General features: G+C 43.2%; 1 long non-coding RNA gene across 1 annotated transcript in view; it reads right to left on the bottom strand.

Moving 5' to 3' along the window:
* The window catches only part of LOC124613993, a 117,185-nt gene extending 103,944 nt beyond the window's left edge, over positions 1–13,241 (bottom strand). Inside the window, exon 1 of the long non-coding RNA XR_006979672.1 lies at positions 13,190–13,241. This is a non-coding gene — a long non-coding RNA (uncharacterized LOC124613993). The remainder of the gene's footprint in view (positions 1–13,189) is intronic.
* Between the last annotated feature and the right edge of the window lie 596 nt (positions 13,242–13,837).

The following is a 13,837-nucleotide window of genomic DNA, read 5'->3' as shown; positions in this document are numbered from 1 at the left end:
AGGTTAGTTAGGTTTAAGAAGTTCTAAGTTCTAGGGGACTGACGACCACAGAAGTTAAGTCCCATAGTGCTCAGAGCCATTTGAACCTTTTTTTTTTTTTTTTTTTTTTTGTCTCATCAGAGACAAAGGTATCGTCAGGAGTCCCCCAACGAAGTGTCATAGGACCGCGGTTATTTTCTGTATACATAAATGATCTGGCGGACGTGGTGGGCAGCAACGTGCGCTTGTTTGCTGATGATCCTGTGGTATGTGGGAAGATGTCGAAGATGAGTAACTGTAGCAGGATACAAAATGATTTAGACAAAATTTCTAGTTGATGTGATGATTGATAGCTGGTCCCAGATTTAGGAAAATGTTAGTTAATGCGGATAACTACGAAAAACAAATCCGTAATATTCGGATACAGCATTAGGAACGTCCCCCTTCACACAGTCGCGTCGTATACATATCTGTGCGTAACGTCGCAAACCGGTATGAAATGGAGCCAGCATTTGACGGCTGTGGTAGGGAAGGCGAATGGTCGACTTCGGTTTATTGAGAGAATTTTAGCAAAGTGTGGTTCATCTTTAAAGGAGACCGCATGTAAGACGATGGTGCGACCTATTCTGGAGTACTGCTCGAGTGCTTCGGATTCGTATGAATTCGGATTAAAGGAAGTCAGGTGGGCTGCTAGATTTGTTACCAGTAGGTTCGAACAACACGCAGGTGTTATAGACATACTTCAGCAACTCAAATAGGAATCCCTGAAGGGAATGCGAAGGTCTTTTCGAGGAACACTGTTGAGAAAATTTATAGAACCAGCACTTGAAGCTGACTACAGAACGGTTCTACTGCCGCTAATATACATGTCTCGTGAAAAGCACGTAGATAAGATACGAGAAACTAGAGCTCATACGGAGGCATATAAAGTCTTCCCCTCGCTGTATTTGCGAATGGGACGGGTAAGAAAATGGATAGTAGTGGTACAGGATATCCTCTACCACGCACCTTACGGTGGTTTCCAGAATATATATGCGGGTGCAGATGTTAAACACATTTTCTTTAGCCGTAATTTCATTAACTCGGCCACCCTTCTTCACAAAAACATCATGTTTTTACCTTCTAGACTCTAAGGTAGTTTCTACAAGATACGTAAAATTATGCACTACTGGCGATTAAAATTGCTACACCACGAAGATGACGTGCTACAGACGCGAAATTTAACCGACAGGAAGAAGATGCTGTGATATGCAAATGATTAGCTTTTCAGAACATTCACACAAGATTGGCGCCGGTGGCGACACCTACAACGTGCTGACACGAGGAAAGTTTCCAACCGATTTCTCATACACAAACAGCAGTTGACCGGCGTTGCCTGGTGAAACGTTGTTGTGATGCCTCGTGTAACGAGCAGAAATGCGTACCATCACGTTTCCGACTTTGAAAAAGGTCGGATTGTAGCCTATAGCTATTGCGGTTTATCGTATCGCGACATTGCTGCTTGCGTTCGTCCTGACTGTTAGCAGAATATGGAATCGGTGGATTCAGGAGGGTAATACGGAACGCCGTGCAGGATACCAACGGCTTCGTATCACTAACGGTCGAGATGACAGGCATCTTATCCGCATGGCTGTAACGGATCGTGCAACCACGCTCGATCCCTGAATCAACAGATGGGGACGTTTGCAAGACGACAACCATCTGCACGAAAGGTTCGACGACGTTTGCAGCAGCATGGACTATCGGCTCGGAGACCATGGCTGCGGTTACCCTTGACGCTGCGTCACAGACAAGAGCGCCTGCGGTGGTGTACTCAACGACGAACCCGGGTGCACGAATGGCAAAACGTCATTTTTTTCGGATGAATCCAGATTCTGTTTACGGTATCATGATGGTTGCATCCGTGTTTGACGACATCGCAGTGAACGCACGTTGGAAGTGTATATTCGTCATCGCCATACTGGCGTATCACCCGGCGTGATGGTATAGGGTGCCATTGGTTACACGTCTCGGTCACCTCTTGTTCGCATTGACGGCAATTTGAACAGTGGACGTTACATTTCAGATGTGTTACGACCCGTGGCTGTACCCTTCATCCGATCCCTGCGAAACCCTACATTTCAGCAGGATAATGCACGACCCCATGTTGCAGATCCTGTACGGGCCTTACTGGATACAGAAAACGTTCGACTGCTGCCCTGGCCAGCACATTCTCCAGATCTCTCACCAATTGAAAACGTCTGGTCAATGGTGGCCGAGCAACTGGCTCGTCACAATACGCCAATCACTACTCTTGGTGAACTGTGGCATCGTGTTGAAGCTGCATGGGCAGCTGTACCTGTACACGCCATCCAAGCTCTGTTTGACTTAATGCCCAGGCGTATCAAGGCCGTTATTACGGCCAGAGGTGGTTGTTCTGGGTACTGATTTCTCAGGATCTATGCACCCAAATTTCGTGAAAATGTAATCACATGTCAGTTCTAGTATAAGATATTTGTCCAATGAATACCCGTTTTTCATGTGCATTTCTTCTTGGTGTTGCAATTTTAATGGCCATTGGTGTATTTAGGCCCAATTTTTTCATGAATTATTCCGTAAAGCAAGCTATATTTTCAGACCTTAATGAAACATGATCCACTGAGTACGAAAATATTTGAGCTATAAGGTGATTCTGTCATTCGATTATCAGGGGGAGCAAAATTCTTATAATTTAGAAAGAAAGGAAAGTAATGGTTTAATGTCGCGTCGATACAGAAGTCATTAGAGACAGAGCACAAGCTCCGACTGTATCGAAGATGGGGAAGGAGATCGGTCGTGCCCTTTCAAAGGAACCATCCCGGCATTTGGATGGAATGATTTAAGGAATACAGATGGCCGAACACGGCTTCGAACTGTAGCCCTCCCGAATGTGATTCAAAATATGCTGACCAGTACGCCACCTCGCTCCATTCGTATAGCTCAGTCTGAAAACAAAGCTGTTGTTGGAGCATCAAAATCAAAGCATTGAGAACTCATCTGTCTGATTATAATTTCATGCTGTTCTACACTTGATACCTTCGAAATTATATCCTCCATTATGAACTTTCAACCGTCACGCGGCAACTGTCCAATGTTGCCATCGTGGACATCAACATTCGCAGAAGTTGTTTTCGCTCCTCACTGGGAAACATTATTTTAGGAAATAATGTTGCGGAGGAGTGGCTGTGGCGTAATCCGGGGGCTGTTTGACTTCTCTTTGCAGCGAAGCGTGTGTTGTTAAAGCTCCCTGGCAGATTAAAGTTAGGTGCCGCGCCGGAATACCATCCCTGAACCTTATCTTTCGTTGGCGATGTTCTTGAGGAGTGTGTTGTCCGACCGAAGTATCCGCGCTAAATTTACTTAAGGCGTCCTGTCTAAAGCAGGTGCATGCGCATAGGAATTAGGGTAACTGGATGTTGTCCTCAAGATGAAAGGTATTTTGCACATCTTCTGTGATTTTTATTACTGAACGGTCGCAGATTAACAAAAACTTATTTATCCACTAAAGAATTAATCTATCCGTTATTGTTTCGTATGATTATTGTTGTTGTCTGCCAATTTTTTTTAACCCTTGCGTTTATTTTTACTACGCAGAAGAGTGGGGTCGCTATCTTTGAGCGGGGCCACATCAGCAGAGATCAACCTTCAGCGGAACAGACCCTAATTACCGTTAATTACTTTCCTCGAATATCGCCTTGATTGATCAAAATTGAATGTAAACGATTCCACGAAGACCGCAATAATTAATTAACGGGAAGCTCCACTCAAACACGAACCATAATGGAATTAATTACTCACCAGGCTCGCTGAGATAACTTAGTTTTTCGCGCGCTGCCCTTTTACGTATACTCAATGAGAACGTCCTATGTTTTTCTGCGCGTTCTTAAATGCACAAAATATGCACAATCAGCACCGCGTATTATCTTCATGCCAGCAGAGACCTTGGCAAGAGTGCTAGCAGCGTCACGTTTACATCCGAGGAAAAAACTTTGCTACAATAGTTGCCACGTGCTTCATGAGTTGATGATCCTACATTGACTGCTACGTTGCTAACAAGATTATGGTCATATCTTGCCTTTGTTTCTTTTGCGTCACATGACGTTTCGCTGAAAGGTTCCGCGCAACTGTTTTCTATATCCAGCGTCACTTTTAGTGAGCATAGAACTATCCCCACAACTCGGTCGGGTATGATGATGTTTACTTAGGTGCTTCTTTCTGACATTACCTCATTTTCAGTTTTATCGTCCGACTTTCCATTAATAATTAAACGAGTTTCTAATATGGTTTTCCATATGTTTTCGTCCAAAGCCATCAAATATTGATTGATAAATGACACGGTTCTGATGAGGGTGTCTGCTACTCGAATAAAATATTTTATTCGTAGCCATTCGTAGTCATTATCAGTATAATTGACAATGACCGCGCTGTCGAAATTGGCCAGTGATAAATTACTACATTTGTGACAAGAATAGATTGTTGGTCGCCGTAAAGATGATGGCACATCGAGTTGCAGACAGGCGCAACGAAAAGATTGTTACACATCGAGCTTTCGGCCAACGGGAAAACACACACACACACACACACACACACACACACACACACACACACACACAAGCATAAGCAGACGTCGCGCGCCGGAAAATGTGTGTGCTTGTTTCCATTCTGAAGAAAACTTCGGCCAAAAGCTCATTGTGGAACAGTCTTTTCGTTGTGCCTGTCTGCGATTCGGTGTGACATCTTTACGTTAATAGCAACTGTCCTTTTTATGATATTGTTGATAAGTCCAATCTGGAATTTCCATTGTTTGAAATTACTACATTTAATTATGTAGGAAGTGTTTCTGACGACAATGAAAGTGGCAGCAGCAACAAAATCATAATTCTGTGATGTTTTTTACCTCCCCCATCACTCTGGGCGGGAAGACAGTTGACTTCCTGCAGTAATACCACACATGGCCTACAAAGAAAACAATACTATCTACAAGGTGTCACATTCTTCATACAGATTTAGAAGTAACTCTTATTGTCATGAACTGTGGTAAAGCTATGCCAGAGGAACAGAAACTATTGACCTACTGTGTCCTTGTCACAGTCATCAGTCCAGAAACTGGTGTGATGCAGCTATCCAATGCAAGGCATTTTCTGTCTGCATAACAACTCACACTTTTTCTTTGTGAACCTGCTTACTGCAGTCAAGCCATGGTCTACAGTTTTTTCCCTTCAACAATGCCCCCCATTACCAAAATGACAGTTCTTTGATGTCTCAGTACGTATCCTATTATGCTATCCCTTCTTTTAGTCAAGTCGTAGCATTAACCTTTTCTCTCTCCATTTCAGTCCAGCAACACTTCATTATTTAATCGTTATGTCTTTATGATTTTTGGCATTCTTCTTTAGAACTCGTTTCAAAGCCTTCTACCTCTTCTTGTCTGAGATGTTAATCGTCCATGTGTCAATTCCATATAAGGCTGCACTTGAAAAGAATATTTTCAGAAAAAGACTTCGTAAAACTTACTGTGTTTGTCTAGTGAACAGCCCCGGCTTCGCACGGGTAGCACGAAGTATCTACAGCGTGTTGACTTGTCTGGCGTAGCAGTAATTTTATGTACGGACAACCGCGTAGAGTTATCTTTGAAATTCGGAGACCACCGTGAAGTAACTGAATAGTAACTCAGTATCCTAGTATAACTTAAACGATTCGGAAACACTTTGTGGGGATGGTTATTTTACAGCTTTAATGAGCGTTAAGTATTGCATTATGAAATATACAGCAGTAACAGTGTATTTTATTAATGACTACCGATTTCGGTCTAGGATCAGACCACCATCGGGTCCAAAAACCATGTCAGCTACGTATTAGCGTAACTGTAATAACTGTTGTCAGATGTACATTTCAGTGTATATCATATGTTTATATCAATGGTGAAACACTGTACTTCTGAGAACTTCTTACAATTACGCTAATGCATAGCTGAGATGGTCTTAGGAGCCGATGATAGTTTGATCCCAGACCGAACCGATAGTCTCTAACAAAATATACCGTTGCAGCGTTGTATTGCATACTGGAGTTATTGACATTAAGAGATTCAAGTAGCTCACGCCAGGAAAGTTCTCAATTGCGCGATTTAATTGACATACATCATCATAATTCAGCCAATTTGTTCGAAATATTTATAAATTACGTACATAAATCTTCTTCGTGAATCTATCTGTCTACTGGCGAAAACCGTATCAAAATCCCTACAGCAGTTGCCGAAATAAGCGTTCAGATAGAGACAGAAAAAAGGCGACAGGGAACTTCAATTTATAATATGTACTGATGACAACGTACTTCCATTATTCGAGAAAGCTTTTCTTCATATCGCCAGTCTGCATTTTACATCTCCTTTATTTCTACCATCGTAAGTTATTTTAGCATCCAAATAGCAAAGTTCGTCTACTAGTGTTGCTAACTCATTTACTAATCTCATTTCCACAGCATCGTCTGATTTGTTGGACTACATTCCATTACCTTAGTTTCAAATTTGTTGGCAGTCACCTTGAAACCTCTTTTGAAGATACTATCCATTCTTGCACTCAATTGATTTTCCAAATCACCAGCAAACCTTTAAGTTTTCGTTTCTCCTGCCTGGTCTGTAATTTACTTTAGAAGATTTTCCTCGGTTTCCTTTACTGCTTACTGCTTGCTGCAGTACAGATTGAACAGCACTGGGATGTGTTACAACTCGTATCTTACTCCCTTGTCGACTACTGCCAGCCGCGCGGGGTTTGCCGAGCGGTTTAAGGCGCTGCAGTCATGGACTGTGCGGCTGGTCCCGGCGGAGGTTCGAATCCTCCCTCGGGCATGGGTGTGTGTATTCGTCCTTAGGATAATTTAGGTTAAGTAGTGTGTAAGTTTAGGGACTGATCACCTTAGCAGTTAAGCCCCATTAGATTTTTTGACTACTGGCATCCTGCCGTGTACCTCGACTCTAGTAAGTTCAGTCTGGTTTCTACGGGAGATAACTTTTGACTCCATGTATTTCATCCCCGAAAAATTCAGAATTTCTGGGAATATATTCGACTCGACATTGTTCGGAGCATTTTCTATATTTACAAGTCTATAAATGTGATTTTTCTTTCTTCAGTCTGTTGTCTAAAGTAAGTTATAGGGTCAGTCTTGCCAAGCATTTGTCATAAATAGCACTGGAGCAATAAAGTCGCGTTGGCCTACTACGTGGTTGTCGATATTTAAATGCGCAAGCAATGTTCATCTGCCGTGCATGCATATCTGCCAGTTGCTCCCAGTTTCCGATGTCCCTTCCTTTCGAGGGGCGGAGCTCGATAGGACTGCTTCGACCCGGGAGGGAAAGCTGGCACATATTGCTGCGCATATTGAAGGCAAAGGCAGAGGCAGCGTCTGGAGTGACGGGGCGCCGACGGACGCCCAAGGACGTCGCCGCAACAAGTTACCGCCGCCAGCTGACGCCGACGCCGCAGAAATTGTCGCTCCACCTCCGCGCCACTCGTCGCCTAACTTCATATACCTCTGGAGTAGTCCCATTTCGAAAGTGACGCATTTATCTTCGCTATGAATATAAATTGAAAACGCCGAGAGAGAGCGGGATATTTATTAGCAGCGAGTCTGCTCGCCGCGTGGCCGTCCTTCTACGCGGGACTTCTGCACCGGTTCCGACTCGCCGCTCCGTGTGCACCCAAGAACCTGCCTAGTGGTTGTTCGGGTTCGCGGCACGCCCAATGCCGCAATTATAATCAGCTGTGCACTCTAAAACGACTTCTGGCGCCGCGGCTGACGGTGGCAGCCTCTTCGATAGAAATCGGAAGGCGGTGTACGGCTCCAGACCGACATTCCCGATCGCTAACAGCTTTATTTTTCAATAATGTGTGTAGAGTCTGTCTTCATTGAAAACGTCAATAAATGTGAACCATTTAAAACTCAGTTACATGTAACGTTTTGGTGTAAACTTCGATTCAGTAGGATAGGTATGCTTTCGTTTATGGTTACGTACATGCGATGAACACTTGGCCGTCTGCTGCCTGCAGTTGGCTGCGCAGAGAATGCTGTCGCTGCCGGCCGAGTCCTTCGGCTTCTACAGGTGCAGCTGCTGTGGTCAGCTACTGCGCTCACAACCTTCTTACAGCGAACAATTAATGCACCGTCTTGTGCGTCTGAGACGCGAATATCAACACTCGAAGGGATCGTTAAGCAAGTTCAGAAACAATTTGATAAACCTGTACTTTATCTTGTTTCATCATTTGTCATGAATCTTTTCTGTCGGAAGAGTGCCATTATTAAAAATAACTACAATTTTAGCTCGATCTAACGAACAGATGTATCAAAATTTATAGAGTTAAAAGAAATAATGAATCTCCCTCTCCCCCTCCCCCTCTCTCCCCCCTCTCCCTCTCCTCCCCCCCCCCTCCTCTCTCTCTCTCTCTCTCTCTCTCTCTCTCTCTCTCTCTCTCTCTCTCTCTCCAGACGTAATTTTATTGGCCTGTCACATTTTGGATTTAGAGCTCCATTATTAAGAGAGACGGGTCTCTGCCGATTTTGTTTTTCATTTTCGCTATTCACGGCGATGCTAGTGATTAGAAAAATCAGGAAACGTTCTCAGCATTTTATTGAAATACTGTTTTCCTCGCAAACACCCTTTTCATGGCAAGCGAAGGTGAAAATCGGGAGTAGATGAACAGCATTCCCTGATGACGGATGTATTACGCCGAATCGAACGGAACTTCAGTGTAGAAAAGTCAAATTATAGTTACTACAGACAGAATTTAGTTGCCGTAATACTTTTACCTAGAAGTAAGTAAAAATCAGTGGCTGCCACACAAAGACGAAACTTTTGTTTATAAACGTTATCATATTTATCATATAATTTATAGAAACGACTGAGGTACCATCATAAAGTGAAACATCTCGATTTATTTTTGTACGACAGTCCTTTTAATTCGACGTCTCTCCTGTGTAGGACAGACCGCCCTAAATTCAGTTCCTTTAATAGGTCCACTCACATTGCAACTACTGTGTCTAGATCTATTATTCTCGCAGTTTTATCTACGAATCGACTTTTTGTTTCACGTTGAACTGATGTTATCATTGAGGTGGCGAATTGAATTAAATCCGAGGTCAGAAAAGTATAAGGGTCAGTCCCATCTTTTATATGAAAAGTTACGCTCAGTTAGGTGTCGAAACGGTTACTGGCGCTCACGCCAGTAAATAGATAATGGTTTCATGATAATTAATTTTAGTTTTCCCTCCAAATAATTCACAAGCAGTTATTTATACATGTTAACTTATATAAATAAATTTCCGTAGGCCTGTATACTGTCGGTAAACACCCAATCCGACGTAATGCAGTTTGTAATTGTTGGTGGAATGTTTGCGATGTCTCCGCCTTTATGGTTACCCCTATTACCTATTACCCACCGTATATGTCGAATATATCACCTTTAATTCGCTCGTGTGGTGTTGTCAATAGAGAAGTACTAACAGAGCAATGGCTCGGTCAGGAGAGCTCTGACTTCGAACGAACCAGTCATTGGCTGCCACCTGAGCAACAGATCCATCTGGGGCACTGAAGCTGCCGAAGTCGGCTGTTGGTGACGTGAATGCGAAGTGTTAACGCGAAGGAACAGTCACAGCTAACCCAAGACCATTCAGGCCCCGTGTACTGACGACCACGGCCCATCGAGTATTGCGGAGGGCGGTTGTAAAAATCGAATGAAACCAGCGAAAGGAATCATTTTTCTCAACTCCTACCAGCAGTCCAGCTACCACAATGACTGTGGTCAAGGATGGGAACCAGTGGTTGAGCGAATCCTCATAAGCCATACATTTCTATAATCAGTGGTAAGCGACGCTTGAGGTGCTATAAAGGCTGTGGCAGTCCGATGTAAGGGTTTGGGTTTGGCGAATGCCCGGTGAGCATTATATGCCGTGTGTAGTGCTATCAGTGAAGTAAGGAGGAGGTGGTGTTACAATATGGAAGTGTTTTTCGTGATTATAGCGCGATCCCCTTATTACACTTAATAAAACCCTAAATATGGAATGGTATGAACAAATCTTACAGCATTATGTACTGTGTGCAGTAGAGGAACGTTCGAAGTCGATGGTTGTTTGTATCAGAATGATAATGCACCGTGTCATAAAGTAACATTTGTGAAGCACTAGACTGTGGAAAATAACATTTCTGAAACAGACTGACCTGCCTACAGTACCAGCCTGAGCACGAATAAACATATTTTGAATGAATTAGAACATCCACCCCACCCTCCAGTATCGCTACCTTCTCAGGTTTTGGCTTTTGAAAAAGAAGAGGCTGCTATTCCTCCATATATATATATATATATATATATATATATATATATATATATATATATATATATATATATATATATATTCAGGATTTAATGGAGAAAAGGTAAGTTAATCGTATGAATTGTTCTAGAAAATTTCGAAAATAGCTAAGTGCCATTCAAAACAAGCCGTAAGGTTTGCAGTCTTCTGTTGTCAACCCACTGCGAGGTAATCAGAGGTTGCATATTGCTGTAACAAAGTAACATCGTGAAAGATCGGAAGGGGGATCCGTTTATGCACATACTTTTCATTTCGAACTTGGCAATGATTGATACCTGCCTTTTTGCAAAGAGGAGGCACTGGTTAAGAGGAGGCGGCCTTCATACGAGAACAGAGACGCAGTGTCATTGCGTGACTCAACAAATAAGCGACAATATTCTTGGCAGGTGGTATTGGAAATACCGTTATCTTCGTCTACTGTATTCTTGAATATTTCTCAGCGGTAATTAATCGCGATCGGTTCTCATGTAATCACTAACAACACTTTGAAAATATAAAGAAGCAAAATATTTGAAAGTATTTTTATTTAGCCGTAGGGACCGACGTCAGGTAAAAATAATGTTAGATGGGGAATTATTAGTACTAACCAAGAAAGAAAATTAAAATGTTCACTTAATGTGGCTACAGGCGCACTCAGGTATCAGGCAGCATGTAGAAGTAAATGGCCTTGCAGAATACAGCATTATAGAACGGAAACCACTACTTATACAACCTCAGTATTTCAGCGTTCTCCACATTTCAGGAAAATTGGTATACCAGCAATGGCAAACACCGCAGCAGGAAAAGAAATTTACGTACGCTAAATTCCAGCTCTCCACACATAAAAATCAGTGGTACAATTAGAAGAATCTAATGTGAGATCAGTTACCCTAATAAGGTCGGGGACACGTATTTCACTGCGCACCTCTTAGGGTCGGAGTGACAGACCCTCCCACACACAGCGAACATCCAGAATACGGTGGAGATTTGAACCGCGGCACTTTGGGATGCACTAAATACGCTCCACACTAAAATAATCTGTGAGAACACCTCATGAAAACGCTAATAAGTCAGCACATATCGAAATTAAAAGTATAATAACGTGCTCCATATAAAAATCTGTATGAAATTTCTGACGCGTCAAACACTCTCGTTCGTTAGTTTATGTGCGGACAAAATAACAATATACTTCAGATTTAATTCTCTTACTTACTCTTAGGAGAACCACTCGTAAATGTCTGTGTTATATCCAGCTTAAAGCCCATTACATAAAAAAAAAGAAGAACTGGTACTGGTTGTAAACGAAATCACAGTATTAAACAACTGATGGACCACCACGACAGATGCTTTAGTCACCGTGGTGATCATGTTTGGGACTTAATATTTATTCGTTGATGTTGTGCATATTTCTATTTCTGACCTTAAGTAAAATGGAAATTAAAAGCCATGGTATGTCTCCGGAATCACGGGGCACCGCGTGAACTCATTTTCAAAGTGTCTTACTTCTTTAAGCGTGACCGTGAAGTTCCTATGTGTAGTTAGTGAGAAGATTGACGACTCTGAAGACATACTGCGAGCGAGGAATTAGTACTTTGTTTTTATTTTACTTTTTACTTGATCATCACTTGGTCTGAACATGCGGTGACTCTGTTTCACGTAGACAACACACGAGGAGATCCACAAGTTGCTCAGAGTCCATCCTCTCTTTTGCGCAGGTTACCATTCATTTCCGGTAGCGAGTTCTCACTGTATTGAGATTTCATCGACGGTGCTTTGCCCATCAAGTATATGATGGTTGTAAATTTATGCATGTAGAAAATAACGGTATTTTTGAACCCTGTTAACCGAAATTTAAAAAAAAACCACTCTCATAAGTGACTACTGTTTCAGCAGAAAGCCAATGAAATTTTTAAAAAAAAGGAGTTGACATCGGGAAAAAACATAACCGTAATATATGAAAACTTTTTTTTTCGGCTATACTTAGTGTCACAAACAACTGTAACGTCAACAAGCGTTTATTTACAGTAGGAAGCCCCAGAACATAAACACCATGGCGTTTGTCATTGTCATTTGTCGTGGCGGTGTATCAGTTGTCTAATACTGTGTTTTTATTTTTCTCTGACGTCAGTGCTTCGTTTTCTTGTTCTCACTAGCGTTTTGCTGGAAACACTACAGCCATTTATGAATGGTTTTCGTAAGTTCAATTGAGAAAGTTTTATGGAAAGTATGTGGTTATTTATACATGTACGAATTTCCGAACACCAGTTTTTGAAGCATCATATTTCACCCTTTTCTTACGGTAACTTCGTATTACACCGACAATTTCAGGACTGTTCTTACTCGTAAGGGTTTTAATGTTTGTTGGCAGGAAAATTTTGCGAGGTTTTCCCGCTGTTTATTTCGAAGTGACGCATATTTAGTACATTCAAGTACGAAGTGGTTCAGATATCCCTCGTCTTTTTCAATGATTGTGGGAGCTTCGACGCAGAAGGCGCTGTTCATATGCCGTTTCAGCGAAAGTTTTTCGTGCTTGTCGTAATTCGTGTGAGCCGGGCACCGGAGCGATCCATTTAAGCTACACCTCAAAACACGATCCATCCTTATCCAGTACAAGCTAGTGTTCCTTCCCTCGTGACGAGTCACTGAACACAAAAAGTAGACAAAATAGAGCTAAAATTGTAGAATCACAAGTAAGCAATCTGCTGTCGTTATCTACTGTGTGGACCTCACCGTGAAATGCGGACGTGGGTGCGGCTGACTCTTTTCGTCCGGGAGGCGGAACTGTAGCGAGTGATTGTGGGTGGAGCCGCCCACCGGATCGGCGAGCAGGCAGCTGTGCTAGCGCGCTACTCACCAGCGTCGCACCGCGGCACGCAGAGCGGCAGCGCACGACCCCCCGTCGAGCGTCGACTGGCGTCGGCGGTGGCGGCGTCGGCGTGGCGTCGCGTCCCTCCCAGAGACGCGGCCGAGCGTTCACGAGAACTGCCGACCGCCGGCGGCGGCGGGGAGCGGGACCTCGGCGTCACGACGCCTCTCCACTGGGGCGCCCGTCCTTTGTTAGCTTCCATTTCACCCTCAAAGGCGCTGCCCTTCTCCAATTCGCATACCGGCGTTAAGGATTTCGACAAACTCGGCATAGGATGAGGTTCGTTTTGAAAATAAAGAATGTTTGTTTCTCCAGATGTTTCTTCTCAAGATAATGAAATAAAGTCTATTTTACAACAAGTTTTGATATGTGTGTTCGTAAATTTTCCCGGCGAATGAGATGCTTGAAGGTCTCTCGGACATACAGCCGGTTGACTGGTCGTTGTAGAACGAATTTTCGACGGCGTAACTTGCCATCATCATCAGGTTACGCCTATTGACTGACGTCCTAGGCAGGCGGGTGGTGTGGTATATATACCTGTCGCCTCTCCCCTCCTCTGACTCTGCGTATGGACCGAGGGATGTGCAGGCCGCGGTGGTGGGGGTAGCTTGCGCTGACGAGATGACTGATGGGTGT

This window comes from Schistocerca americana, chromosome 4 (assembly GCF_021461395.2).
Source record: "Schistocerca americana isolate TAMUIC-IGC-003095 chromosome 4, iqSchAmer2.1, whole genome shotgun sequence".
Taxonomy (NCBI): domain Eukaryota; kingdom Metazoa; phylum Arthropoda; class Insecta; order Orthoptera; family Acrididae; genus Schistocerca; species Schistocerca americana.
This window is presented reverse-complemented; position numbering and strand designations above follow the sequence as displayed.